The sequence below is a fragment of the Marmota flaviventris genome, chromosome 19, assembly GCF_047511675.1.
Source record: "Marmota flaviventris isolate mMarFla1 chromosome 19, mMarFla1.hap1, whole genome shotgun sequence".
Taxonomy (NCBI): domain Eukaryota; kingdom Metazoa; phylum Chordata; class Mammalia; order Rodentia; family Sciuridae; genus Marmota; species Marmota flaviventris.
Window position 1 is genome coordinate 43306638 of NC_092516.1, and position 26768 is coordinate 43333405.

At 32.6% G+C, this 26768-nt stretch overlaps 1 pseudogene; it reads left to right on the plus strand.

Annotated features, from left to right (window-relative positions):
* LOC139702904 (ubiquitin carboxyl-terminal hydrolase 31-like) overlaps window positions 1–26768 on the plus strand; it is an 82835-nt pseudogene that overhangs the window by 12482 nt on the left and 43585 nt on the right.

Sequence of the window (26768 nt, forward strand, 5' to 3'; positions counted from 1 at the left end):
CTAAATTTCTGTGACTTCCCTCAAACATGAAGTACTTTTGCATGGCCTCCCAATTAGCAAATATTACAAGGATTCAGCACTGTTCTTGTGTATTTTTATTTTTTTTAAAGTTTTTATACATTTTTCCCCAAAATTTACTATATAATCTACTGTTGGCTCCTTTAATGAACAAATAAAAAACAGTACAGCAAATATAAACAAAGATTAGAATGGCTTAATCCAAGTAACAAAAGAAGAAGAAAAAAACATTAAGAACTGAACATTAGGGTACTGACCATTATGAATTACTCAAAGAACACTAAATAACTATTTAAAGAAAGTTTAGAGAGTAAAATTATAATTTTTAAGAATAAATGACATGGGGATTCCTAGTGTGCAAAGCTGAAATGTTACCAATATGGGAGAGGCTTATCAAACAGGACCAATGTTAAGACAAGTCTAAGCAACTTGTGAAATACTGGAAAAATTCAAAACTTATAGGATATATAAAGGGAATATATATATATATATATATATATATATATATATATATATATATGAAAAGAATCCAAGCATACCACAATAAAAAACAATGATCCAGAAATTAAATCATTAATCAAAATAGAAAATAATAAGAAATATAGAAAACAACTTACAAAATAGAAGTATAATGAGCTATTCACTTCAAAATATTTATGATTATTAATGCATTGTTGCAAGTCACAATACAAAAGAAAAAAATTGACTAACAGAATTGAATCTAAAAACAACAACAAAAACAAAAAAACAAAACAAAACTGCCAATTCAGTTCCAGCAGAGAGCATGGAAAGAAACCAAACGTAATCTGCTCCTAGAAGCCTTATTTGTTTAAAGATGGATAATGCCCCTGCCTTTACATCTCATCCTTTTGCACAATTTTTAGTCAATGAGATATAGTTTTAAATAATGAAATTTCTCATAATCCTTTTGGACGAGCTATGGTTGAATGAGCAAATTGTATCCTAATACTTGCCTTTTAAAACAGAGACAAACAAAGATCTAGCCTCTCTCATATTAATATGTATTAAATATTGTTTTATTTACAGTTAAGGTGCTCAATATACAACATAAAGTTAATAATCAAAATTGGTCATGTGCATTCAATGGACATTTTATTCTCAAACAGCCATTACAAAAAAAAAAAAAATGTAATATATAAGATTCCACCTGACCAGCATGACAAGATCCTATGCCTTTGATCATGTGGGGAAAAGCATGAACTGCTATACTTATGCCAACATGTCCTGTTTGACTCTAGCTTGATGTATAAAATATAGGAATGTTGAATGTACATCAGAGACTTCACAAGCTGATTCAAAAGTTTCATTTAACCCTGGAAGATAAGAGTCCCTTCAAAGAAGAGAATAATCATTCTCCTCAGATGAGGAGAAACATTAAAAGATGAACACAAGACACTATAATTCCACTTACTTGGAGGGATATAAAACCATTAACAGCCTTAGCTCAAAAGGTGTTGGCTCAAATAGGTTAGAATGTACTCCGGATAACTTAGTTACTGCTTTGATTGCTAAACTCACACAAAACTCTGTAAATGTTTTGGTCTCAATAACAGTGTTACTCATTTTTTGTACATAAGCTGTGGGAAATTCAGTACTGTCAGATCCTGGACTTCTACAACCCATTAAAATATCTTGACTCACTTGAATGAAATTGTTACTTGCAAAAATTTCTCACGGTATTCATTCTTTTCTTAGCAGAATAACTGTGTCCTTACCATCCACATAGTATTTAATAGGTCACCATCCTATGCAATTTATTTATAAAAGATCTATACTTCTTGATAAAAACTGTGATAATTCAGTAAACCTTCACACTAAGGCAGAATTTGATGCTTTGACATTCTCCTTAGAGGGTTTTCCTGGACTAGGTCTACGGGCTTACAAAACTATTATGAAACTCACCTATCCTATCATAAAAAGTATTAGCCATGCCTCCATGGCCGTTAATATGCTTAATAAAGAATAAAAACAACATTGTCAAGCCATACTTGACATTCATGCTGCAATTGATTGTCTGGTATTGCTACATCATAATGGATATCAGAAGTTTAATAACATGTGTTCCTTCAATTTAAGTGATAATAGTAATTTTATTTCAAAAGAGTTAGATTACCTTAAAGATATCATTAATAAGGTCCAACATGATGATTGATGTTTAGCCTTGTTAGATTGGATAATTTCATGTTTAATCAATTTGATCTGGGTCAAAAAATATTCATAGGTGGATGTTTACTGATGTTGGCACTTGCTGTTTTCAATGGCTGCCTTATTTTTTGCCCCCACGAGCATTAAGAAGATAAGTAATATTATTTATTCAAAAGGCCTTAAAAAAGGAGGGGAGGCTGTAGGTATTCTGACTTTGGAAATAGGCAGGAAAGGGTAGGGGTGATGATAACTGGAACCCTGAGTTCCACAATAGTAATGCCTGGCAGTTTCTCCTTGAAGCTATTAAGACAACTCTACAGGTGCACTATCTAGTTTCTGTGGTAATGTCCTTAGGGAGAAGGGGCTCTATGTTTGTAGTAACTGTACCTTATCTTCATTAGCTAGCACTTGGGGTTAAAATAACACTAGGTTATAATGTAGTCATGGTAACAGAAGCTATGTAATTTTGGGGTATACTATGTGCAGCCATGAAGAGGAGTGGCAAGTTTTTTTCTTTGTTCTTTTTCACTGTGAGTGTGTCTCTCTCTTCTGTTTGCTTCTTTACAGGTTTCCTCACAAGATTTGTAACAGATCATGATGGCCCTCAGCACAAAAGGTAAGTTTTGGTGGTTAATCTGAATAAACTGGGACATCACTAAAGAAGAAAACAGAGGACTACAAAAAATTTGAAAATGTAATAAATGTAGGGCAGTATGTGTTCAATGATTACAATCAAAAGAAATAAAGCTAAGCATCTGAAAATTTTTTCTGCTGAATAACTACTCTGCCAACATTTTTTAGTTTGGTTTTCTCCATTTGAACGTCTCAGCTGTGTCCCCTGTTATGTGTAGACTACAATAGTTACATCACTAAATTATGCTAAGTACTACTTATCTAAAGTGGAGAATGTACAACACACCAAGAAAGAGAGAGATTAAAGAGTACAATAATATAAAGAGTACAATATTTGTACTAAAAATGTCCTTTTTATTTGAAACACAAATCTGAAACTCATAGAGAAGTTCCCAGAAGATACAACAGAAGTAAATTAAATAATAATTATTAATTAAAAATTTTAAAGGGAAATTAAACTTACCAAGGAAGGCAAAGTTTCTATAGTTCTCTAACATCACATCTTTATATAAGTTTTTCTGAGCAGGCTGAAGGCATTCCCACTCTTCTTCAGTAAAATCAATGGCTATATCCCTGAATTTTAACAGGTCCTGAAATAAGAAAACATAAATAAATAACACATTGAACACATGAACATTTTCACAGTCTGTAAGGTAATTGAAGTTAAAATGAGAGTTAATATACTATCATGTAGGTGGTGTTTTGGAACACAATGATACTATTATCTACTTCTGCAGATAAACTGATTTAAGTTCAAAAAAGTATATATACTCTGCATTTATGAAACACAATATAAAACTCAGGCATTACCACAAAATATATATTTTGTAATTTTTTATATTATAATCTATATTACACACATTGTTCAGATGAGAAAATAATGGTAATTAAGAAAGGGAATGATCAAATTTTAATGCACAACCACTAATCAGAGATTTAATAAAGTGTAGAATCTCATTTCTTATTTCTCTGATGGATCTGGCTATTCTGAATATGTAGTGAAATCTCTAGTAATTCCAATACCAATGATATAAGAGAAATTTTGAAATGTAACAAGGTAGACAGACCACTTAATGGAAATATTTAACAATGAATTTAATTTCAAACATTTTATGGTATTTAGTATGTTATTAATATAAAAAATAGCAAAAACAATCCTGTTTGGATTTTCCTTTTTATAATTTTAACAATTTATAACATACAAAATAATAAATACATATATATAAAAACTTTGATTGATGTATATATTGTATGATGTTTATAATAAAATATACATGTAGCTTTACAAACAAATATAATTTTTTTTTATTTTAATGGTTCTTTCTAGTTCTACCTGATAGTAAAATCAATTTTTATGGCATTATGAAAGCATGGGATATATCTTATACTAATTAAAATCCTGTTCTTTTTGGTGGCTATCATGGTAGGCTGAGTATATGTTAGAGGATAGAAATATTAAAGACATATATGTCTTTAATATTTCTATCCCTTTCCCTTTTGTTTATTTATTTATTGTTTACCATTGTGCAATCTAGTGATCTTTTTTTCTTACCCTTCCCCACTTTATGAGCTTTAGATTTCACATATCAGCAAAAACTTTCAACCTTTGGTTTTAAAGAAATGGTTTGTTTTACTTAGCATAAAATCTCCAGATTCATCCATTTACTGACAAATGTCATAAAAGCATTCTTCTTTATGACTGATTCATAGTTTATTGTGTACATAAGCAACATTTTTTTATCCTGTCATCACTGAATGGACCCATTCATCATTGAATGGTTGTATTTATAGCTTAGCTATTGTGAATTGTGCTGCTATAATCATTAATGTGGCTGTGTCAATGTGAGTATGCTGATTTTATATTATTTGGGTATACACTGCAAAGTCGAAAAACTGGGTAAAATTGTGGTTCCATTTCATTAACAATATCTATACAGGATATTATATTTTACTTAGACCTCCATAGAGCTGGAAAAAAAATGGAATTCATCTAAACCTGAGGTTGAAATAAAACATACAGAAAAAAACTTAGTAAGCCATAAAATGACTAGAATTTATTATCAAATCATCCATTCCAATGAAAAGTAAATTTTATAAACTAAAAGTAAAGAAAATCTTAAGCAAATGAGCAAAATTAGAAGCTATTAAAGATGAACATAGCACAGAGAGAGTTACCAATATCAATGTTGGTGCTTTTAAAAAGCAAATGAGCCCGGTCTAGTGATGGACAACTTTAGTTCCAGTGACTGAGGAGGATAAAAAAAAGGATCATAAATTCTAAGACAATATTATATACAATATATATAGTATTGAACAACTTAGTGAGCATTTAGCAACTAAGCAAGACTCTGTCTCTAAATAAAATATAAAAAAAGGACTGAGGATGTGGCTTCATGGTTAAGCACCCCTGAGTTCAATCTTCAGTACAAAAAAAAAAAAAAAAAAAAAAAAAGCAGATACAACTTAAAAAGCACAAGCAAATTTGAAAATTCAACAAAGAAAAATTATCTCAAATATACAGTATATAATTTCAAATATATGCATATATAATAAATTCTCACTTGATGGAAATACACTCAGGAAAATTTATCCTAAGAATCTTTTGCAATTTTCCAATTCTCTGAGTGTAATGACAAGAATCTAGATGATATAGACAAGTACATGGCTAAAACTTTTGATATATCCACTGTTGTACATAAAGTCTACTGCTGACTGAACTACCATGATGCCACATGATTGATGTTATGAATTTAAATCAATCAGGGTAAACCTCATAATAAAATAAATGGTGGAACTTCAGAAAACAACAACAAAACTCTTAATAAGTCTCTTGTTACTTAGGCAGTTATACATAATGAAGATTACTGTGCATAGAAGAGAAAAAATGGCATTCATTTCAAAGAAAGATGCTAGGATATTGGGAAAACAGTGTGATAATAAAATGCTATTTTATCCCTTAACTCAGAAATTATAACAACATATTTTGACACATTAAATGCTGAATATAAGTTATTAATAAATAATACTGAAATATGTAAGAAAGTACAAAGCTCAGGGTTTCATACAAAAGATAGGGTGCATATGGTGGTGCACACCTGAAATATCTTCTATTCTGGAGGCTAAGACATGAAATTGAAAACTTATGGCCAACTGAAGAAATTGAGCAAACCCCATCTGGAAATAAAATTTAAAATAGAACTGAGAATATGCTCAGCAATAGGACACTTTGGTTGAATCCCTAATATCACAAAAGAAAAAAAATAGTTTATTTGTTTTCAAAATTATACAATATAACAGTTTTAAACTTATGAATTACAAAATATTAATACAAAAAAATCTATTCATCAAATTTTTACATTAAAGGTGCAAAAGTGACAAGGTAAAAAAAAATAATTTCCTCACATATAATCGAATGCTTATAAGAAGAAAAAAATAAAACATATTGCAAAAGAAAAACAGAATAAATTCTTGAAGAGCCACTTTAAAAGGGATATATCTAAGTGTTAAATAATGATAAAAACTCAAAATCATATCATATAGATGAATTAAATAGTATTGATGAAAATGTGGAATAAATACATTCACAAAAGAGGAAAATAATAATTTAAACTTTTATTATCCATTTGTAGAAACTATTTTGTAATGAAATGTATATGATACACTCACACAAGAAACAGAGACTAAAATTAAACCAACTGTAAATGAGAATACAGCCATATTCCTCCAGAGTTGGAACCAAGGTGCATGGTTAAAGAGAAAGAAATAATTATTAAATTTTATAAAAAGTAAATTCTAGGAGCTAGAATTTTTTTGATGTATTATATCCAGTTTGACAAATACTATAAAATACAATGTATGTTTTTTGCCGATGTCACATGAATATTGCATTTCATGAAAGTATAGTTATAAAAGGAATATGCAGTATTTGAGAAAATAAAAATACAGAAAATCACATAAAAGACTCAAATATTTAACATTTTTACAAAAGATAAAACTATTATAAAAGTGACCATTTTCCCAAGTTAATCTATAATAATAACTGGTCAAACTATTTCCATGCTTTACTTTTTGTTAAAGAAGAAATCAAAGCAAAAACTTCTAAGATTTTCCTGGAAATTTAAATGTATATAAAATATGCCTTATTACTGGAACAAAATGCCCAAATCCAGTGTTAATATGAACAGAGGAAGATTGATTAGGGTTTGAAATATATTATTTAACTCTAACAGAAAGTGTATGGTGTGTGTGTGTGTGTGTGTGTGTGTGTGTGTATATGTTTTTTCTCCAGATCCAAAGATTTGAGTCTATTATTTAAATTGATTAATGGTATATTTCTAATTTTATGACATGGCCATAGACCCAACGGCCTTAAGAGAATGGGCTTGAAATCAAGATGAACTGTTTTGCTATGCATGATGTCATATACCTGTAATTAGGGTATTTGAAATTTTGCTTTTTTAAAAATACTATTACAGCACAAGAAATAGAAACAAGAGTCATTAAATGGGATGAATTCAAACTTAAAACATTCTTCTCTGCAAAAGAAACAATCAGTGAGGCAAAAAGTGATACCAGAGAGTGGGAGCAAATTTTTACCACATGCACATCAGATAGAACACTAAATTCCAGAATATATAAAGAACTTAAAAAACTTAATACCAAAAAAACAAGTTTCCCAATCACTAAATGAAATGGGCTAAGGAACTAAAATAAGTAATCAATCAATCAAAAAAAATCCAACATCTCTAGCAATTAAAGAATTGCAAATCAAAACTACTCTAAAATTTAATCTCACTCCAATCAGAATGACAGTTATTAAAATACAAGCAAAAATATATTTTGGTGAGGATGTGGAGAAAAGGGCCCACTGTTACACTGTTGGTAGGTCTCTAAATTGGTGACACCAACCTGGAAAAGAATAAGGAGATTCCTTAGAAAACTTGGAAAGGAACCATCATTGACCCAGCTGTCCCACTCCTCAGTTTAGACCAACAAGAGCTAAAAACAGTATAATACAGTGGCTTATCCACATCAATGTTCATAGAAAAACAATTCACAATAGGCAAACTATAGAACCAATCTATATGCTATTCAATAGATGAATGGATAAAGAAAATATGGTTTATATACACAGTGAAATATTACTGAGCATTAAAATAGAATAAAATTATGGAATTGGGAAGTAAATGGATGAAGTTGGAGAATATCATGTTAAGGCAAGTAAACCAATCCACTAAACCAAAGACCTAATGTTTACTTTTCTAAGTGGATGCTGATCCAAAATGAGGGAAGTGTGAGGTAGCATGGAAGAACTGAAGAAACTTTGAATAAGACAAAGGGGAGGGAGGTGATGGGAGAAGGTATAGAGGTAAGTAAGATAGTGGAATGAGATGGAAATTTTTTGTACACAAAGTAGAGGTACACGGGTTTTGTAACTATAATTTCGGTATAAGAGAAATAAAATTTTGTGCTCCACTTGTGTACTATGAAGTTAAATGCATTCTGCTCTAATAGCAAGTTAGAACAAATTAATAAATTAAGTGATTTTTAAAAATTCAGGAGAGAGACTTGCCTTCCCCTAGACCTATATATAAACATATATTCTATATGTAATATGCACATTTTAATGTATATAATTTATAAACTTTTTTTTCATATTTTTATCATTTTTTTTAAGATAAGTAACAACAGAAGCATTACAATTCTTATTCCATGTATAGAGCACAATTTTTCATATCCCTGGTTGTATATAAAGTATGGTAATACCAATTTGTGTCTTCATACATGTACATTTGATAATGAACTCTATTACATTTCACCATCCTTGTTAATTCCCTGCCCCCTTTCTTTTCTTCCCATCTCTCTGCTCTATCTAAAATTCATCCATTTCTCTCATTCTCTCCCTCCCTACCCCATTATGAGTCAGCCTCTTTATATCAGACAAAACATTTGGCATTTTTTGGAATTGGCTAGCATCACTTAACTTTATATTCTCCAATGTTATCCATTTACCTACAAATGCTAGATATGATTGTGAACCTAGAAAACTCAAAAAGCTCCACCAGAAGACATCTAGAACTAGTAAATAAATTTAGCAATGTAGCAGGATATAAAATCAACACCCATAAATGAAAGGCATTTCTGTATATTAGTGAAAAATCTTCTGAGAAAGAAATGAAGATAACTACCCCATTTAGAATAACTTCAAAAAAATAAGATACTTGGGAAGCAACTTAATGAAAAAGGTGAAAGATCTAAACAAGAAAAACTACAGAACCTTGGAAAATGGAAAGATCTACCTTGATCATGAATAGGCAAAAATAATATTACCAAAATGGCCATACTACCAAAAGCACTATACAGATTTACTGCAATTCTGATCAAAATCCCAATGGCATTCCTCATAGAAATAGAAAAAGCAACCATGAAATTTATCTCAAAAAATAAGTGACCAAGAATAGCTAAAGCAATCCTTAGCAGGAAGAGTGAAGCAGGTGACATCACTATACCAGACCTTAAACTAGACTACAGAGCAATGGTAACAAAAAAGCATGGCATTGGCAAAAAAAAAAAAAAAAAAAAAAAAAAAAAAAAAAAAAAAAACAGACTGGAAGATGAATGGTACAGAATAGAGGACACAAAGACTAACCCACAAAATTACAATTATGATATATTAGACAAAGATGCAAAAAATATGCACTGGAGAAAAGACAGCCTCTTCAACAAACCACTATCTCTAACCATGCACAAAACTCAACTCAAAGTGTATCAAGAACCTAGGAAATAAACCATAGACTCTGCATCTAATAGAATAAAATGCAGGCTCTAATCTTCATCATGTGGGATTAGTCCCCAATTTCCTTAATGACAAACATATAGCACAAGAATTAAAACAAATGTTCAATAAATGGGATGGAAACAAACTAAAAAGATTATTCTCAGCAAAAGAAACAATCTGTGAGGTGAAGAGAGAGCCTACATCCTAGAATGAATTTTTTACCCTTCACACATCAGATAGAGCACTAATCACTAGGGTACATAAAGAACTCAAAAAGCTAAGCAAATAATAATAATAATAATAATAATAATAATAACAACAACAACAACCACCATCACCACCACCACCACCACCACCACCACCCAATCAAGAAATGTTCCAACAATCTTAACAAAGTATTCTTAGAACAGAATATACAATCAATCAACATTTTTTCTATATATTTGATTGGTTATGGTGCTCCCTCTACAGGGCCAAGCATAGTACTGGTGCAGTTTCTAAGGAAGGGAGACATGAGCAAGAAGTGTTATCAACTCTCCTTTATAAATTATCAAATACAATTTTCTATGTCATTTTCTAAACATTGCTGGACATGGGGAATATAGGCTTGAATCAGAGAACATTTTTATTAGAAACACAGTGTAAAAGAAAGAGAAAAAACAAAAACAAAATTATTTGAACCACATTGAACCATAAGAGAAATGGAACCTGGAATTCAGAAAAGAAAGATTCAAACTTTTGTACTTGGGAATGTGGATGACATGGATGCCTAAAGTGAAAAGGTTATTACAAACTTTTGAAAGAAAATTCATGTGAGTAGCATATAATGGTTAACCAATTAGAATCTGCACAATGTTTTCCAGGGGCTTTGTCAGCTGTGCACTATAGTGTAACATACAGGTATTCATGGCCTCCATGAAGAGCATTATTCATCTGTGCCTCTAAAATTATTCCCACAGTACAGATGAAAAAAATATGGGTATCTGGATAGTAAATGGCAAGTCAACAGCCCACAGAAAACTACCCAGAGACAGAACTGTATAAAATTTCTTCAAAGACCATCAAGGTATTGTTAGCTCCTGACACAGGAATGTCAGTCTGGGGAAATATTATTTTCTCTCCATTTTGAAGAGAGTGCATTGAGCATACATTTCAGGGGAAACATAAATACTTTTTTTTTTCTTTCATGTTAAGAAACTCTTCAGAAATAGAGCTTACAAGAAAGATTTCTTAGAGGGGTAAATGCCTGGAGATTACAAAAACAACAACAACAACAACAACAACAACAAAATATCAGTGGCCCTGAGTGACTCAGTAAGGAAATAAATCTAAAAGGATTATTAGAAACTGAAAAGCAAAAAATACCTATTTCTAAAAATAAATATATTCATTAGTTTCTATCTCCACAACATATCATTAAGTAAACAACAAATTATGTATGAATATTTCTAGGATTGGCCAAATTTTATTCCATATGATTTTATATTAAACCCCCAAATCCAGATAATAGAATTCATGATTCACTGCCAAAATATTACAGAAAAAAAATTTAAGGACTGGATGTTTAGTAAATATGTCATTTAACAATTTTATTACCATATGATTTTAAACAAATTTATTCATTTTCCTGCAGCTATAGTGTAGAGAAATTTCTTAATTATTTTTCCTGTACTAATTAACAAAGATAAGCCCTAGAATCCACTTTAAATTACCTACCCTTACAATCATACAAGAAACCTATAATAAATGATGAGGAAAAAAAGGCAATTTTAAAAAATAATTTAAACCTTTTTCTTGAAATCAATCTCTAGCTGCATTTTTGGATCCTTTTCTTATCTTTTAAGCCAAAAAGATATAAAGGACAGAAGTTTGAACTGCAAATTTATACATGAGATATGTTTATTAACTATAAAAATTCAAAATCTTTATAAATTTAAGAAATACACAATAAAAACCTATCATGGGAAAAATTAAGTAATGTTGATGAACATTTAAAACAAATGAATAACAATTAACTCGAAAGGAGTTTAAATTAGTATCTATTTGTGGAAACTATTTTGCTATTGAACATATATGATACTCCCCATCACAGAGACTTACTGAAATTAGAGCATATGTGATCATGAGAACATAAAAGTACTCAATGGTACTCACCCAAACACTTGAAGCCCAAGGGCATGGCTCAATACAATATACTTCTTGGAAGGGATAAATAATAATCTGTAGGAAAAATGGTCACTAGGACCAGTCACATTTCATAATATATCAGTTTAAAAAAAAGAATAAAACACTATGTATAAATTTTACATAGGTGCCTTATGCAAGTAGTATTTAACATGTGTACATTTTTAACTTATGAGAAAATAAAAGTCACAAAAAGCACATAAAAGACTGAATTATACATCCCATGTATAGAAGATAAAACTCATCATTACAAAGGTGATAATTTTCCCACAAATTAACCCACAATATATCTTACCAAAATTGCTATGTACAAATATGAATATATCACAGTGAAGTCTACTTTTATGTGTATTCTATGAAGCAATAATAAAAAAAAGAAACTATAAATAAATATACGATAGAAGAATGTAGGAGAATAGGGAAAGGGGAACTACTGGATACTGAAGGGGAGCAAATTATATTTCATTTTTTATGGTTATGTCAAAATAAACTTGACTATTAAATACAACAATAATGCAATAATAATTTAAAAAATCAACAAGATTTACTTTAAATGAAGTAAGAAACCAAAGCATGAATTTTTAAAATTCATCTACAAAGTTATATGAAACTTTAGCCAAAAACTTTTTCAATTATAAGAGAAAAAAAAGAACTTATCATGACCTACTATTCATATTTATTGTGAAATTATAATATTACAATAATCATCAAAGCATCAAAATAGAAATAAGATCTCCATATGAATACATATGTATGTAACAACAGTGTGCTTTATTGCAATAGCAAATTCTAGATAAATCAAACCATAACAAAAATAATCTCAGCAACATAAATATAAACCTGTTAGGGCAGTTTACTGGTGAAGAGTCCTTGCTTCCCCAATGCTGAAGTATAACACCAAAGAAGCATGCCAAGGCAAGTTTAGAGTGGAAAGTAGAAGCTTTATTAAAGGACAGTAGAAAAGACTTCTCCCCAGGGAAAAAAGCGGACCCAAAGGTAGAATCCATGAAAGGGATTTTTTTTAACTAAGGTCTTTTTAGCTTTTTTATAGCTAAGGTCTTCCTTCAGCTATCCCACATTCCTGTCACATTGTGTCCTTTATTCTGTTATCTTGCAATGATGTAATGTAGGTGGGAAGGCCCAAAGTGTGGAGGACAGGTGTGCTGAAGGAGTAATCTGGGCAGGAAGGGCTTTTGGATTAGCATCTGCATGTTTGCTGTGAGCTGCTTCATTAAACTTTCCTTGGGATGGGCTCAGGGCCTTGGGGACATTTTCAATTCCCCTTATCTTGGACTCCATTCTCAATTATGGTGTTCATTCTTGATTTTACTGGATATTAGACCCAATTTACCTAACTAAACTAACTACCTATCTGTAAACCTGGCTTCACTACCAAGGATATGGCTAAGAAGTACAGTATCCCTGAGTTCACCTAACTTTAACAAAATAATAATAATGAAGAAAGTAAAAATAAAAGAATGTCAAAATTAAAATTAAGGGAAATTAAGTACCCCAAAATGACAGCTCCTCTCCTGCAGGAAAATGGCCCTTGGAGATTTGATTTTGATAATTATTCCACCTGTCAATCTCCGGCATCTGGGCTGCAAGAACATACCTGCCACATAGTATTTTATGCAGATGCTAAGGATGCCCTTTGAGCATAAGGAAGACAGCAAAGAGTCTCTGCTACTGACATGTTCCCCACCTGGTTGGAAAGTAGGACTAAGGACATAGTGGCCCAATGGAGGACTTAAGCTTATAGACTCCAGAGACTGCCCAGAGTACCAATCTGTTAGCTCCTGTTTTCAACATAGCCAGTCTTGTGGTTCCAATAGTCTTTCTCCCCCAGCCTCCCTTGCTAGGCCAGTGCACACTCACCATTTCCTGGTTCTCAGGAGTAGGGTTACTTGGGATCCTCAGTTCCTGCACAACAGAACAACCTGTGACTCTGAAGTTTCAGGCTACAAATGGCAAAAATGGAGGACTCAGGAGATAAGAAGTGAAAGCCCACCCTCCTCCTCCCTGATGATAGACAGGATTGGACAGTTCCTACAAAATGCTCTTGATTGGAAGGGGCTTCAGATCATGCACACTGAATCTAAGAGAAGTGAGCCCATTTTTTGTGACAGGGAATATTATCCAATACAGGCATGAATAAGGGCTAGAATCTCAGGTCGTTGAGTGCTGCTTTTTTTTTTTTTTAAATCTGAGAAACATACCCCAGAGTCTCAGGCTGCTGTTATTTTAAGGCAAGGTTTTTTTTTTTTTTTTCCGTAAGTGGAAACTAACCCAACCAACAGAACATTTTCATTTAAATTTACATATAAGGTCATTTCAGTTTATGGATTATAAATGCTTGTATATTATTCAGGAATTAATATAAAATAATGATAATAACTATCAAATTTTATTTATTTTTTTGATCTCTGTTCTTTTTAGGTGACAAATTGAACTTTGAACTGGGAAGAAACCCCCTAAAGTAAAAATGCCCAATAAAAACAACACATAAGTGGATGGGATTGTGCCTCAGCAGTAGAGTGCTCACCTCCCAGGTGAAAAACCCTGGGTTCAATCCTCAGGACCACATAAAAATAAGTAAGTGAAATAAAGGTATTGTGTCAAGCTACAGATAAAAAATACATTAAAAAACATAAGGTAAAAGATGAGAAACCAGCCTCTACCTCAGAGCAAAGACTGTCCAAGGAAGGGGGCGTGACCCTTTTTCTTTGAAAGACACTCAGAGCACCCCTAGGCACATACCCATCCTGCTGAGTTGTTTATCTACAAATGACAGGAGAGATCTGCTGTGCCTGGTGTCCCTGACTCAGTCAGGGTAGGTGGGGAACCATAGGAACTTCCTAGCAGCCACCAATCAGCATGAGACAGGGAAAATACCTGGGATGCCAGATGACCCTTCTAGTAGTTTATGGTGGTTGATAACATTTTGGGAAACCATATAGTTCAGCACATACTCCCCTTGTGGACTAAGCCAATCAGTTCAAATGAATTCCTATCTTGTAGTAACCAATTACTCTTACCCAACTTGTTCCCGCCAGTGAATGTGCTAATCATGTTTTAGAATTGTTTATGATTTTCCCAAGGTGTGTGATGATTTGCTAAGAGATGCTATGATGTATGTGGGGTACCTGCCTTCCCCAAAGAGTGTATAAAACTGCTGCAAACCCCAGTCTTAGGGTCTCTAAACCACCAGTTGCTGCGTGTGTGGAGGACTGAGCTAGCTTGCAATAAACACCTCTTTGCTGCTTACAAGGATCTTGGTCTCTGGTGGTCTTCTGGGGATCCTGCATTTGAGCATAACAGTCTCTCCTGAAACCAATGGGAAAAGAAGACAGGACTCCAGTTCTCTAGGACTGCAGTTTAATAGCACAAAAATGTTGCAAAAGGGGGGTGTCTTGAGAACTTACACAAATAACAGGATTTTGACAAGCATAACACAAGGCAGGTAGTAAGCTAATGGTCTAAGTGGTTCAGCACTTAGGGAGTAAGTTTACATCACAACATCAGAATTTATGATACACCACTAAAGTTTCAGAGTGAGTTGTTATTTGGTCAGGGAAAGCCAGAATTTATGAGTAATCAATAAAGTTTCAGGGAGGGTTGTTATCTCATCAGGGAAAACCAGACATGGGTTAATTCAAGGCACTGGCAGGCATTTCAAAGCAAGTTTACAAATCACAGTAATTTATAATGAAGCAAAAATTAACTTTTCATGCCTTTGTGACAAGATGGCTCCCAATCTTAAAAGAAAATTAGGCTGGATTTTTCACTTGCTATAGCCATACAAGAATGAGCATTAAATTATTAATATTAATTACTATTTTTTAAAAGACTGAATAAAATAGAAACAATATATTTGTTATTAAATGCATAAAAATTTTGATTAATATATTGATAATATAAACATGGAAAATTTTGACAATGATAAAAAGAAATTTAATATAAGGGCTTCAATATTATAAGTTCTCATGTTCAGTGGGTCAGTCCTTCAATGACTTTTTCATTTTTTAGGTTATTTTGAATTATACTTCTGCAAATGTTTGTTAAGTATACAAATTTAAATTTTGTATTTTGTAAAGAAAAAAAATGGCAGGTTTGAGCTCCTGTTAGGATTTTAAAACTTATAAGCCATGTGGGGCATCTTAGCACTTTTTTATTTCATATTTGCACACAGTCCAATTCTAGAGAGGAATGAGTTGGAGATATAGTCTACTGTATTGAGCAAAAGATAAATTGCCTTAGGCTATTTCTAAACCTTTTAACTTTTCTAACTTTTCAGAATTTTTGGTAATTTAAAAAAATTATTTATTTTAAGAAATGAATTGTTTGAAATTAATTATTTATCTTTCTGCATTATTTTTCACTTTCATTGATTTTTTTAGAAGAAATAACAGAATTCCAAAAGTGTTCCATGTAAATTTAGAGGTATATTTCTAATGATCAAGATAGAAAGCAGAAGCAAAACATCTATTTTGATGGTTCTGCCTCAAACTAGAGAGTTACTTAGTTATTTATGCTTTTATCACTAGGTTCCTGAGGTCGCAAAAATCACCAACCAACAAAGAGAAAAGTCTTTTTAGTTTGTTTCTCACAACCAATTCAAGCTAAAATACACTAGTGTCATTGTAGTTTTAGACCAAAGTGTGTTTCTAAATTATATATATATATATATATATATATATATATATATATATATATATATATATATATATATATACACACACACACACACACACACACATACACACACATAAATATATAAATAAATATGAAATAAAATATGATATTAGATTTTTTTCCTGGATCATCATTTGTACATATTTCCCTTTAGACACAGTTCTGAGAACAAAGTGTCACAAATAAGACATGGATCCTACATTGCTACACAGAGTAATTATGGCACATACTAAGAGCTTGGTATAAAACTTTGCATACAGACATAAATAACTAGAAAACACCATAGAAAATTATACCTAAATGCTAAGCAGCAAATTCGTAGACTTTAAGTATATTAAGAGACAAGTTATCATAGCAAATTTTACAACTCAGTTGCTCCTAATATACAGAGATAGAGATATTTATTAAGAGATGGTTTTATGAAAATTTTTGGTTTAAAAAAGAAAAGATCAAATAATGTAGGTGATTTAAACATGAGTAATAATATTTTTTCTGCATTCAGTACCTTTTTCTCAGATATATGAATTATAATTAATTCCAACCAGTAAACTGCAGAAATAGTATAAAGATTAATCACTATGAATAAATCTACTTAAAAAGAGAACCAAAACTTCCATTCCTGTCCAAATGTTTATTCCTGACACAAAGACTGCTTATTTTGAACCATTTCTGTAGATATGATTTTTTTATAATAGATATTTTGGTGATTTTTTGCATACTACTTAATATATTTATGCTTTACATTTTCCCTTTTGTCCTATTTTACTACCTATATTCTGAAAGAAAAAATTTCTAACTCCTAAACTCCCTTAATATTTGAGCTATCTTTTAATTTTTAAGCTTATATCATTTTTATAATGAATACTGTGTCTTCAGTAAATAAAGACTATTATTATGCACCTGGCTCATTTACAGAAGTTTTGCTGTGTTCTTTGGTTTTATTTACAGTGAATTTAAAAAAAAGGTCAATGTTGAACCAAAACACAAAGAAAAGACCACCAACTCCAATTTTTAAATCAAAATTGTATTGTGTACACAAAAGCTGGCCAGGACTGTCTCTTATAATATCCCATGCTAGAGATCATCCTCCTGATCTTCAGGAAAAAGTTTTTACAGCACAAAAAGTTACAAAGGGGGTGGGAGTCTAGGGTACTTACAGCTAACAAGATTTTGACAAGCATAATACAAAGGCAGATAGCAGGTTAAGGATCTATATGGCTAACATTTCAAGGTAGGGAATAAATTCAGTTCCAGACATTAGAATTTATGAGTTGCTACTGAGATTTAGAGAGAATTGTTATTTGGTAAGCAGTAGCCAAGATTTATGAGGCACTGATAAAGTTTTAGAGGGGGTTGTTATCTGGTAAGGGATATCCAGGCATAGGTGAATTCAAAACACAGGTAGAAATTCCAAGCAAGTTTAAAACATCAAAATATTGTCAGGCCAAGGAGAAATTTTAGTTTTCTTACAGAAAACAGGAATAAACTTTTTAACCTCTAAAAGCTCTAAGAGAATTTTTTTTTTTTTTTTTTTTTTTTGTATTTTCTCACATCTAATGGCTTCTGGCATTCCTTTGTTTGTGACCATAAATGCATCTCTTCTGTGTTTATGGGGCTCCCAAAACAAAAAATATATAGATAAGCCCTTCTCATAGGGAAGATGATTCTAACATAACAAGTAACTACCCTTTAACCTCACAGGGTCTGACAATCATATTATAGAATATGAAAGACCCTCCAATATGCTTGTTCTTCCAATCATTTTTTGCAAAGATTGACAAAAGTCATTTCATTGCAGAGAATGAGTGAGGTTTGTCTCTGCTCTGCAGTCCAGAACAGGTGGTAAAAGAGCCCCCAAAGTGAGTTTAGGACAGGGCTTTATATGATATAGCTGACAAAATCCTAAAAACAAAAGAAAACATAAATTCAGAGAGAACCATACCCACATAATCTCATTTGACAGAATCAAATTCATAAGAAAAATAGATGACAGAGGCATATCTAAAGGGATTTAACTGTATTTTCTTTTTCTAAATTGCTATTAATGTCTCCCACAATTATAGAGTTCTGGAACACCTCAGTTACTACTTTATCATTACCTTCTACCTACAATGCATGAGGCACACTGAATTTACCCTCATACTCATGTACTTATCACTTGTTTTTTTCTATAGAAATGCATATGTATATGAATATATTTTTCCCACATTTCCAAGATTCTACCCTGAAAATTCCTGTGATATCACTTCCCTGAAATGCATTTTCATTATTTCATGTCACTTCATCTAATTATTCCATATTATGTGTTGGAAAAGATGAGACAACTCTAAGGCCCTTCTTATTTGAATATTTATAAAGTATAATTAAAGCTCAACCTCAGTACCTCCACAGAACTTAAGTCTCATTCACCTTTCTCATTCATAGTGCTTTATTTTTTAAGTAGGTAGCAGAAAATTTATTTTGAAGAAGAGTAAATGATTTAAAGCCATTCAGGGTACTTTAAGGGATCACAAAAATCTACGGTTGTTGTTCTTAAACAACTTTATCACTGAAATTCTGGATTACACTCCAGGTTGGACACTGATACAATGCTTCCATGAGAAATGTTTTTTTTTTTGGTTGTGAATACTGTCCTTTCCCTTTTCCGTATAGTCTTGGAAATGTGTGGATTGTGTGAACTTTTAAAATCATTATTTTCAACACAGTTAGCATGGACCCACTTGACAATAGGAGACATCCATATTCTGAAAAAAAAGAAGACCCTTCACCAAGCCCCAAAGAGGTGATAAAATAATCTTTGGAAAAAATAACAGTCATCCATTAGATTATTTTTAAACAATACTAAAAATAAGTTTAGTTAATAACACATTGCTGTACTAGAAAAAGTGATATAAATGCAATTTTAATTTTTAAAGTTGTTTCTGGTTACTAAAAAGAGAGTATTAAAAAGCTGGGTACATGGGCTGGAGTTGTGTCTCAGTGGTAGACTACTTTGCTAGCATGTGCAAAGCACTGAGTCTGATTCTCAGATATACATATAAAGAAATTTTTTTTTTGTTTTATTTTTTAAAAACATGACAGTGAAGTGCATCACAATTCTTATTACACATAGAGAAAAATTTTTCATACCTCTGTTTGTATATAAAGTATGTTCACATCAATTCCTGTCTTCATATATGTACTTTAGATAACAATGTCTATCACATTCCACAATCCTTGCTAATCTTTACACAACACTCCTACACTGGCTACTTCACATAAACTTGCCTCAGGAATTTAATGCATTAATCAAATATATTTTCTGCAGCCTATGCAGTGCTGTTGGAATGGCTATTATAAAAATCTAAAATTGTCATGTATGGTGGCATATGCCTGAAATTCTAGAAGCTATGAAAAATGATGCAGGATAATTGTTAGTTCAAAGACAGCCTCATTAACATAACAAGGCTACAATCAACTTAGTAAGAGCATGTCTCAAAATATAACATAAAAAGTAATGTAGATGTGTCTTGATGGTATGCTCCCCTGGGTTCAATACTCAGCAACAATCAAACAAAACCAAGCAAATGTCTCATAAGTAATAGGGATTCCAGGGTACATAAATATGTAAAAATGTTGGTGACAATATAAACTTAATAAATATATTTTTTATAAAGGTGTTAAAAATATATTTTTTATAAAAGCCCAAAATAAAAATGCCACATAATCCACTAGTAATAATTTGGGGTAGCAGTGCAAGGTTGTACATGCTTGTACTCCCAGTGGCTTATGAGTATAAGAGGTAGAAAACTAGGGGTTTATTCTCAAGTTAAAGACCAGCCTCAAGAACATGGCAAAGTCCTAAGAAACTCAGTAAAACCCTCTCTCAAAAATAAATAAATAAATAAAAGTGTTGGAGACTGGGTATGTAACGCACTAGTAAAGTGCCCTGGAGTTAATCTCCAGTATTTAAATAAATAAAAAGATATAAATAATAATTCTTGGTAAAAAATGTCACAATCCACTAATAATAACTCTGGATATATATGTAAAGGAATTGGAATCCTTTTGCTAAATATATTGCCAAACATCTATTTTTATTGTATCTTTATTCACTGTATCTAATAAAAGGAAACAAATGAAGTACCTTTTAGATAGAAAGTATATCAGAAAATGCCTCCCAGCTGCAAAGCATCCAATTAGTCCATCCCTTCAGAAGCTGCACACTTAAAATTCAAACTGGTCCCTAGAAGGCAAGACTCAGATAGTGGTGTTTTCTAAATACTTCAAAAAATTTGGAATCTCTGGGAACCTCGTTTCAGATATTCTGAAACTCAGAACAATGCCTTATGGGAGGTCAGAATGAGAACACAACACATAGTAATTTATTTAATGGGGAATCTTAACTTAGACACTGTCATAACTGAAAGCAGTGTTGGACATAAAAAAATAGATTCTGTTCCACTGGTTTCTGGGTTATGGATTCAAGTCAAATATATATTAGAAAAAAGTTAAGGCTACTGGTTAAAATCTATGTAAAACAGGTATTAAAAGTGTACTAGGGGCTGGGTGTGTTGGTGCAAGCCTGTAATCCCAGTGTCTGAAGAGGCTGAGGAAGAAATATCAAAAGTTCAAAGCCACCCTTAGCAAAAGTGAGGTGCTAAGAAACTCAGTGAGATCCTGTCTCTAAATAAAGTTAAAAAAAATAACCCTGGGGATGTTTCTTAGTAATCAACTGTTCCTGAGTTCAATCTCCAATATCCCCCATAAAAAATGTACCAGGGGGCTGGGGCTGGAGCTCAGTGGTAGCTCACTTGTCTGGCATATGTGAGGCACTGGGTTCAATTCTCAGCTCCACATATGAGTAAATAAAATATAGGTCTATCAACAACTAAGTGTATATATATATATATATATATATATATATATATATATATATATATATATATATATATATATATAAATGATATATTTTAAATAATGTACCAAGTTATTGACATGGACTTTGATCTAATTTGCTGTGTACTTTAGCCCTTAAGATTTAAATGGGCCAGGCATGGTGGTGCATGCCTGTAATATCAGCTGTTTACAAGACTGAGACATAAGGATTATGAATTCAAAACCAGTCTCAGCAATGGTGAGTCACTAAGCAACTCAGTGAAACCCTGCCTCTAAGTAAAATACAAAATAAAGGTAAGGAATGTGGCTCAGTGGTAGAGTGCCCCTGACTTCAATCCCTGGTCGCACCCCCCAAAAAATGGGGTTAGTAAATAGCTCAGCTTGTAGAGTGCTTGCCTTCTAAGCATGAGGCCCTGGGGTCAATCCCCAGTACAGAAGGAGAGAGAGAGAGGGAGAAATAAAGAAAGAAAGAGAGAGAGAGAGAGAGAGAGAGAGAGAGAGAGATTGAAATTGCATGTAATTTAAATTCAAGTTAGTCCCACTTGTATTTTTTCCTGCCACACCAGAAGAAAAGAGTTTCCTGAAATGTTTGGAATGTTTCCGTGGGTTATTTATTTCCTTATTTTTTTTTTTTATTTTCTCATTTTTATGTGGTACTGAGGATCCAACCCAAGACCTTTCATGTGCTAGGTGAGTGCTCTATTACTGAGCCAACCCCAGCCCCTTCTGTGGGTTATTTTAATAAAATGGTCTGACCATAAATAAGTAAACAAACAAGTAAATTAATAAATAAATAAACACTCAATTGATAACCTATTACATTTTTAAAATTTCTTAATTGGGACACATAAACCTCATTTAGGAGAGATTCATTCTTTTTAATGTCACCTAATTTTATTCTGCTATCTTCTCACATGAAAATCTCAGAATGATAAATTAAAATCTTTTAAAAATGCCTTTCAGTTCTTGTAGAAAATCATAAATAATGCATCCATTTGAAATAAAACGTGGGAAAATAATGATTGATAATGCTGAAAGTGGAGTTTTGAGATGAGCCAAAATTTCTCAGTTTTCCAATTGAATCTGGGTGCTTGTCTCATAAATTTTGAAGAAAAATATCTAAGAAATAGAATTCCCACCATGTGGTATGAGGAATGATACCAGGAAAAAAAACTCATTTTGGTGTTCCATCTTAGAAGTTTACTAATGATTTTGGGCGGAACACGGAGCATAATGCATTTAGAGTAGGCTTTGGAAAATGCATCCTGACTACCATATGGGTTCACTTTCATTCTTTCTGTGACCAATCCTTTTTTCTTGGAATTCAATCAGGATTTACCGCTGAGAAAAAGGACTTTGTTGAAGGTGTTCCTACAAGTGGGCTTCAAGGTCATTTACATTTGAAATAGGCTTTAATGGTGCTCATTAACATATCTTTCAGTTAGCTACCAGATGTGTTTGAGTGAGGCCCATTATCTGCATTACATGGTCATTATACTATCTATTGTATTTTATACTTATTCACTGTGAACCGAGAACCCAAGTTTTGGATATGTGAACAGAGAGCTAGAAAACTAGGGTTATTTCTGAGACATATGGATAGCTAAACTGATGTTCCGGATTTCAGATTTTTGTTTTGGATTTGAGATACTGCTTCCCCTACATTTAAAAATCTCAGGACTCATGAAGAGAATGAGTTAAAAGCCAGCATCATCAAATTTGTGAGGCCCTAAGAAATTCAAAGGGACCCTGTCTCTAAATAAAAATATAAAAAGGGGTGGGAATGTGAATCCATGGATGTACACCACTTGGTTGAATTTCTGGTACCAAAAAGAAAGCTACACACACACACACACACACACACACACACAAAATTAAACAAACAAACAAACAATCCCTCATGAGTAATAAGCCCGAAAATCAATAGCCTATCTCATGCATGGTTACAACAAATGGATTTGGGGTTCTCTCCTGATAATTATCTCAGTCTTCACTATGCAATCTGGAGACATGCTGGACTCATGGCACATGGAAGCCCACAAAGGGATTTAGAAAGAAGCTGAAAACACCGTACAATAATGGAACAAAATGCCCAGGTTTTCAACTCCCGATCTAAGACTCATTAGACTAGTCAGAGGCAGGTGAAGGCTAAGCAGCCCCTCAGAGACCCTCTGGACACAAGACTCTGGAGAGGACCATGAGGAGTCCCTAGCCATGACTGCCAGTTTCCACCATTGCCACTCCTGTCAGCTTTAAGCCACCTTCCTACACAGTCTCAAGATAGCAAGGCACACTTACCATTTCCTGGCTTTCAGGGTTCTCAGCGTTCTCCCTGTGGTTTGTTTTCAGATTCTGCATGGCACAAAAACCTGGGGTCCGGATCCAGGACAGAAAGCCTACAAAAAGATTGAAAAAATGGCCGGCTCCAGACACGAAGGGAACAGAAGATTGTGGAAGCCCGCCCCCTCATCACTGGCTGCATGAGGATTGGACAGTTCTCACCTAAGATACTGATTGGTCAAGGCTTCAGGCACTGCCTCCAACCTGAGCCAAGTAGGTGCAGAATCAAAGTCTGAAAGACAGGCTGCTCCATTTTCATTGTTAAAAGACTATAGATCAGGGCTGAGGTTATAGCTTAGTCAGTAGAGTGCTTATTTTGCTTATCTAAGGCCATGGATTCAATCCCCTGCACTACACACATACACTCCCGCCGGGGTGGGGGGGGGGGATAAGTAAAGGACTTGGGGACTAGGGTTATGGTTCAGTGGTAGAGTGCTTCCCTAGCATTCATGAGGTACTAGGTTGAACACCCAGCACCACATTAAAAAGCCAACCAAAAAACAAACTATTAATGGTATTGTGTACATGCACAACAAAAAATATTCAAAAAAAAAGACTGTGTATTGGACTCGTGCACCCTCACTACAGAACCCATAAACACTTTTTATATATAATTTATACATATATGTCTTCAGACAGTGTATAAAATTCTCCCGTGATGGCTTTGCAAGTAACTTATATTACAGGTATGCTTCAAAACCCTGAAATCCTCCCCATGTCACTTCTTCTTCTTCTTCTTCTTCTTCTTCTTCTTCTTATTATTATTATTATTATTATTATTATTATTATTAGGTCTGTGAATGTGGTTATTTTAAGGCAAAGTTTTCTTCCAATACTAGGACCTATCTCAGAGGGAAGTGTATTGACACTTATAACTGTTTATAAGGTTAAAGCAATTTGTGAATAAATATGTCTATATTTTTTATTTATGAAAATGATATCACAATTTTTTTTTAATTTTTTTAACTTTTCTGTTCTTTGTCTCATAAAAAAGTTTGAGCTTTAAATTCATTAGCAATGTCCCCACATCCCTTCCTCCCACAAAAGTGACTCACAGGTATAATTCAAATTACTGAGACTCATAAATTTTGGATCCTTAATTTTAACTAGTGAAGTCTATAGATTTTCTTTTTATTTGCACCCTTAAATGAAGCCCACTTTTTATAGCTTTCTTATTGTGTAACTGACTTCTAATATTCTGCATATTTTGCCACCAATTCTGATTACTTTGGACTATTGATTTCTTGATGGAGGGGATCTCAAAATGGTCATGCACAAGGCAGGAAATGGATATAGTAAGATGTAAGACTGGAGATTGCTGAGTATGTAGATTTCATATTACAAAATAAGTATTGGTGGACTATATGGGAGAAGGGAGAAAAAGAACAATGAAAAAAAAAACTTTAGCAATAGAGGGGTTCATATGCTACAAGTCTACAATGATGGTTTGAATGTAGATGGGTTGTGTTCTTGGAAGCAGCAATAAAATTTGGGGGAAAGAAAAAGGTAATTTTTTGCACAGTTCCCAAGTGAGAGAGCTAGGTGAATGGGTTCTGTGTTCAACTCTTCCCACCTAGGAGTGGAATTTATAGTTCATAGGGTATATCTCAGTAAGTAGTAAAACACCATTTCCATGTACCTTTACACTTTGTCATGGCTACAAGCTGACTTTGAAAATTCCAGTCACATTACATCTTTGCACTTGTTAGTTATTTATTCATTAATTAATTTATTCCACTATTTATTTGTTCCTTTATTAATTCACTTTTTCTTTAGTTGTCATTTTTTTTTACATTACTGGTGATCATATAATTGCATAGATATTCTGAACGTTAACTTTTTCTTAAATATTGTTTTATGTGTTTATTCATACATTTACTTTTCATTTAAATGTTTTTCCTTGGCCATGCATGGTTTATTATAGACCTTAATCTTTGTTTATGAAGACTAGATAAAATCACATTATTCCAAATAACTCAAGGATATATCATCTTAGCAGAACCCTAATCACCCAATAAAGTTGACCCAGTCTGGGTCAACTTAAAGCTGTGTCAAAACTCCTCTTTTTTTCTTATACAAAATTTAAAAAAGAATTCCTCTCTCACTTTTATATGTTGGAGAGCAGACTAACTTCCCAAAAAAGCAGTTAATAACCTAGATGAGTTTTCCAACTAGCTCACTATTACTTTTAAATTATTTACATCCTTGACACTAAGAGTGTCACTGATTACTTTTTTATTTTTGCAAGATCTCTCTCTCTCTCTCTCTCTCTCTCTCTCTCTCTCTCTCTCTCTCTCTGTCTCTCATATTACAAATTGAAATCAGATATGCTTTTTTGCTAAGAAACACTCTCAGCCTTTAATAAAATATTCTATAAAGAAAAATGGTTTTGCTTATTTTCTTAGACCCTCACTAAGTTACTGAAGCTGGCTAACTTTAATCTAATGTTATAAGTCAGCATTATATATATATATATATATATATATATATATATATATATATATATATATATATATATATATATATCATTGTATACTCACCAGTAGTGTATACACAATAACAGTAAAGCAAAACTGAATAAAAAATGGAATGAATGAATGAATGAATAAATAAATAAATAAATAAAACAGATGAAAAAGTACAAAGATTTTATGTGATTAGAATTGTCAAAGGTTGATTGTGGCCACAGAAATTTTTAAAGCTAATTGGTAATGGTTTTATACTACCTACTGAAACATACACTATGAATTATCAATTCCAGTCTAAGGTGGGAAGAAATAAACACATAACCCATTCATCTGATTCTTTCTCTTGGGGATTGTGCCAGAGTTACCTTCTTTTTTTCTACCTTATTTCTGCCTCCCAAGAAACTACCCCTTGCCCTCATGCTACCATTGATCAACCATTAGACTTTTTAAATCTGAACCCTTGAGCTGGTCATTCTTTCCCTCTTTCCTTTACAGCAGTTTTTTTTTTCTCTACCTCTATCTATTTCACAAATACATCCACCAATATCACATCCTGACCCATCCCTGTTCTGCCTTTTCCATGGATTACTTTGAGATCCCCTCCACTC